This window comes from Spinacia oleracea, chromosome 5 (assembly GCF_020520425.1).
Source record: "Spinacia oleracea cultivar Varoflay chromosome 5, BTI_SOV_V1, whole genome shotgun sequence".
Taxonomy (NCBI): Eukaryota; Viridiplantae; Streptophyta; class Magnoliopsida; order Caryophyllales; family Amaranthaceae; genus Spinacia; species Spinacia oleracea.
Genome location: NC_079491.1, coordinates 13,933,211 through 13,938,424, shown reverse-complemented (window position 1 = coordinate 13,938,424; position 5,214 = coordinate 13,933,211). Strand labels below are relative to the sequence as shown.

General features: G+C 35.7%; 1 long non-coding RNA gene across 1 annotated transcript; it reads left to right on the top strand.

Moving 5' to 3' along the window:
• Nucleotides 1-2,412: 2,412 nt before the first annotated feature.
• On the top strand, nucleotides 2,413-4,936 carry LOC130461875 (uncharacterized). The gene is made up of 4 exons (XR_008921828.1): nucleotides 2,413-2,808; nucleotides 2,891-2,993; nucleotides 3,646-3,710; nucleotides 4,710-4,936. It is a non-coding gene; the product is annotated as an uncharacterized lncRNA (long non-coding RNA).
• Nucleotides 4,937-5,214: the final 278 nt, after the last annotated feature.

The window sequence follows — 5,214 nt, the reverse complement described above, 5'->3', positions numbered from 1 at the left end:
ATGATTGATGCAAACATGTTTGGTTGGGAACACTAGATTACTTTGTATATATTGATTCAGATGGGTTGATTGTTGTTCCCTTTTAGCTTTTCACTACTTTATGAGGGCCGAGGACCTTGTTTAGTAAGTTGAAACCTTATACCCATATAGAGGGGTTGATCAGTATCAAAGGAAAGGTTGGATTTAATTGGAATGAGTCTTGTTTGATACCTTTGTGATCACTTACTTAATTCCAAGATAAAAACAGTTGTGAATAAATGTGGATTATATGCCTTATGTGATTGTTGAGTCATAACAGGGTTTCAATTTGTAAATCATGTAAAGTGAAACCGAGTAGCAATAGCTTTAGACTGTGCACGTCTAAAGTGACGGACAAACAGGAGTTGAGGTTCATGGTGGTAGCCCATGGCCTTTTCTGGGACCGGATTGATCACCGTGTTCTATTTTTATTCAAATGTTCCTCGATATCGCAGGTCTCTGAGGTTACGGAGTCGCGCCCGTACCTCGTCTTCCTTAGTGAAGACTTCTGGATGGACAACTCGGTCCATTGTCTATTTCAACTAAAATAATATTGATATTATGAAAGTCTAGTCCAGTCTAGTCTAGTCAACTGTGATTTGAAAGTGAATGTGTCTTGGTTATTCTTACTTACGTTATTAGTATCATGTTAGGATTATTCGTTTAATAGAATCATGTTAGGATTATTATTGATTTAGTATGTAGTACTCAGCTTTGCTGATTACGTGCTTTTGCTTGTGCATGTTGATCATGGCTATGCCTTATTGATCCTGTGATGACCCAATCTTGGTGAGCAGTCTCTAGGGATCAATAAACATCGTCCATTACAGGTTTGAAGGTGATGCATCATGGGGTTCGGGATTGAAGAGCTGTGTAGTTATTAAATTGTTTTGTTTTAAGTTTGATGTTGAATTTGTTTGGCCTGTTTTAAAGAGACTCGAACTTTGTTTTAATTCATTACGTTGACTTTGTTTTGTTGGTTGGTTTTAGATTTTATTCCGTAGTTGACTTATTTAAATTATTAAAGTTAGTTATTATGTTTTCCGCTGCAAAATTCTGAATAAGCCGATACGTTTTCACACGGGCGATAATGCCTTGATAATTCTCTACGTTTTATATTAAAAGGTTATTTTAGAAAAGAGGGAATTGTCGGGGTGTTACAGCACTGCTTTCCACCCTGCAACCGATGGTCAGACTGAGAGAACTAACCAGACTATGGAAGATATGTTGAGGGCTTGTGAGATTGACTTTAAGGGTAGTTGGGAAGACCATCTAGACTTGATCGAATTTTCATACAACAATAGTTACCATGCAAGCATTAAGATGGCACCTTTTGAGGCACTATATGGGAGAAAATGTAGAAGTCCCACCTGCTGGAATGATTTCAGTGAAAATATAGTCTTGGGAACGGAATTCATTGAGGAGACTGTCAGGAATGTAAAAATGATTCAGGCTAGAATTCAAGCTGCCCATGATAGGCAAAAGAGTTATGCTGATTTGAAAAGAAGAGATGATGAATTTGCAGTAGGTGATAAAGTGTTCTTGAAAGTATCACCAACCAAGGGTGTGATGAGATTCGGGAAAAAGGGGAAGCTAAGTGCCAAGTATGTAGGCCCATATGAGATTCTGCAACGAATAGGGAAAGTAGCATACAAGTTAGCCTTGCCAATGGAGTTCGAAAAGATGCACGACGTGTTTCACATTTCCCAACTAAAGCGCTATATGCCTGATGAGCGTCATATCTTAGAGCCTGAGAGAATCCAGATTGATAGTAGCCTCACATAAGAAGAAAGACCTGTGAAAATCCTTGATAGAAAAGTGCGTAGTACACGCAATAAGGACGTCAGCATAGTGAAAGTACTTTGGTCGAACCACGAGTACGAAGAGGCAACGTGGGAAGCCGAAGCTGAAATGAAGATCAAGTATCCAGAGTTATTTTCTGAGGTGAGTTACGAGGGCGTAACTCGTTTCTTTAAGAGGGGTAGAATGCGATATGCGATAGAAATTCGCGCTTTTACCTATTTTTATGGTGTTTTTATGCATTTTATGCTTATTTTTAGCAACCTTTACATGATGATGCAAGTAAATAGATTCTCCGCATAAGAAAATGTGTTCTTGAGTATTACAAGTAACGCTTAGTCGGCAAAAGAGTGGCACAAAGTACTTCTACAATAAGAATAAGTTGAAAAGTTTGGAAAGATATGTGAATTTCCGTGTCAAGTTTCGAGACGAAACTTCTTTTAAGAGGGGTAGATTGTAATCCCCCGTAATTTTATTATATTTTATTTATATATTTTAACGTATATTTAATATATTTAAATGTAATTTACGAATTTTAGAAATGAATATGTAATTAAAATATAATTATGTTATTACATTTTGAATGTTTTAATGATTTATGAAATCAAAATTGATTTTTGAATTTTACGTTAAAACGAATTCGGATTTTGAAATCACGTTCTATTGAAATTAGAAAGCAAATCCTAACCATTTCGGATTCAGCAACCTAAATTCTACTCCTAGCCCAATTGGGCAAAGCCCAAACCAACAAAACCCCAAAACCATACTCCCTTCTCTTTTCCTCATTCACGTAAAAAAAAAAAAAAAAAAAAAACAAACCAAACCAAACCCTCCCCTCTCTTCCCTCCATACTCACGTGAAACAAACAAACAAAAAAGAAAAGAGGAAACCCTCCAATCTCACGCTCACCCTCAGCCGTCCTCTCTCCCTCCACGCCGTCGCTGAGCCGCCGCCGTCCAGCACTCCTCAGCCACCGGCGACCTATCACCGGTATCCTCTTCATCCTTCTTTTTCGTCTTCTCTTTCCTTCCCTCTGTTTTTCGAGCCACCTTAACCCCTTCGTGTGTCGCAGCAGCCCGAGTCGCACAGCCGCCGCCAAGTCGCGCCGCCGTGCCCAGCCCTGCCGCGAGCCACCTCCGTCCGCCAGCTCTCTCTCTTTCCTCCTTCTTGAATTGGTTACTTTCTTAAACCCTAAGTAACTAATTATTTTAAATTAAAGCTTGTTAATTTAGATTATGCTCTTAAATTAAATTTATAATTTTTATGGTGAATATGATTTTCAGATTTGATGTTGAGATTAAAAACGAATTAATTTTCAGTTTTGATTAATTAAAATTAAGTTAGGGCTTAATCATGATTTATTAGTTTGAATTATGTTTTCTTGAATTAAAGCTATGGGTTTTGTGATGTAAATTATAAATTTAAGATTATATGAATTTTATAATAAAGTTATTGATTTTCAGATTATCTAATGACATTGAAATATTGGTTTTGATGGTTTAAAGTATGAAATTCAAGGTTTTTATGATTTTTAATCATGATAGGTTGAGTATGAATTATTGAATTGGTTGTTTTGAGATACTAGGAACGTAGATTGACCTTGGTGAAGCTTTTAAATGAATTTATATTACTGAAAATTTAAAGTACGATGTTTGCAAAAGTTTTCAACGAATTTCAATCACTGGTTCAATAATTATGATGCTAGGAAAGCAAATGTTCAAGTTTTGATATTGGGAAAGTTCTAAATCTATTTAGGATGCATTTAGAATGCTTTATTATGGTTGTCAATGATTAGAAATTGATTGAGATTACTTGTTGGTTGTTTAGGCGGAGAATTATCTTTAGGCGACTTTTGAAAGTGTTAAAGTGGCCTATCGGTTTGTTTACACAAGGTACGTACATACCTGTGTGCTTGGAATGTGTGCTAATTGTTGAAACCATGTTGAATTGTTGATGAACTTGGTTATGTTGATATCGTTGATGAATTCAGTCAGGTTGAATATTGCATGTTTAATACTGTTGGTTGGACATATTGAACCTATATTGCATTTTGAGGATTATAGCATGTTAGTATGGATGGTTGATACAAACATGTTTGATTGGGAACACTAGATTACTTTGTATATAATTCAGATCAGTGGATTGTTGTTCCCTTTTAGCTTTTCACTACTTTATGAGGGCCGAGGACCTCATTTAGTAAGTTGAAACCTTATACCCATATACAGGGTTGATCAGTATTAAAGGAAGGATTGGAGTTAATTGGAATGAGTCTTGTTTGATGCCTTTGTGATCACTTACTTAATTCCAAGATAAAAACAGTTGTAAATAAATGTGGATTGTATGCCTTATGTGATTGTTGAGTCATAACAGGGTGTCAATTTGTAAATCATGTAAAGTGAAACTGAGTAGCAATAGCTTTAGACTGTGCACGTCTAAAGTGACGGACAAACATGAGTTGGGGTTCATGGTAGTAGCCCATGGCCTTTAATTCGGACCGGATTGATCACCGTGTCCTATTTTTATTCAAACGTTCCTCGATATCGCAGGTCACTGAGGTTACGGAGTCGCGTCCGTACCTCGCCTTCCTTAGTGAAGCATCTAGCTAGAAAACTCGGTCCATTGTCTATTTCAATTAAAATAATATTATTGTTATAAAAGTCCAGTCCAGTCTAGCCTAGTCTAGTTAAGTATGGTCGTCAAATTATCATGTTTTGTCTGCCCTTGTTTATGTTCATTAGTATCATGTTAGGGTTGTTCGTTAATAGTATCATATTATGATTATTATTGTTTTAGTATGTAGTACTCAGCTTTGCTGATTACGTGCTTTGTTTGTGTGTGTTGATCATGGCTATGCCTTATTGATCCTGTGATGACCCATCTTTGGTGAGCAGTCTCTAAGGATCAATAAGCGTTGCCCATCTACAGGTTTGAAGATGATGCATCATTGGGATCGGGATTAGAGAGCTTGTAGTTATATTTTCTTTATTAAGTGATTTGGTTTGTTAACTTAAATTTGAAATTTGTCGTACTATTCGTATTTCCTTATTTCAGTTAATTGGTTTTGGACCTAATATGTAATAAGATTATTTATGAACCTAAAAGTTAGTTTTATGTTTTCCACTGCAAAATTCTGAATAAGCCGTTACGTTTTCACATGGGCGATAATACTTTGATAATTCCCTACAGTTATATTTAAAAAGGGTTATTTTAGAAAATGGGAATTGTCAGGGTGTTACAAAGTGGTATGATTGTAATATCCCAATATTTTTTTGATTTCGTAAAATATATTTTGTAGCAAAAAACTGAAGTTATAAGTATTATTAAATAATTTTCCGTTTTTATTTAGTCTCTTTTAATATTTTCGGAAAGTTAAATTGACAATTTTAAACCTAGTAG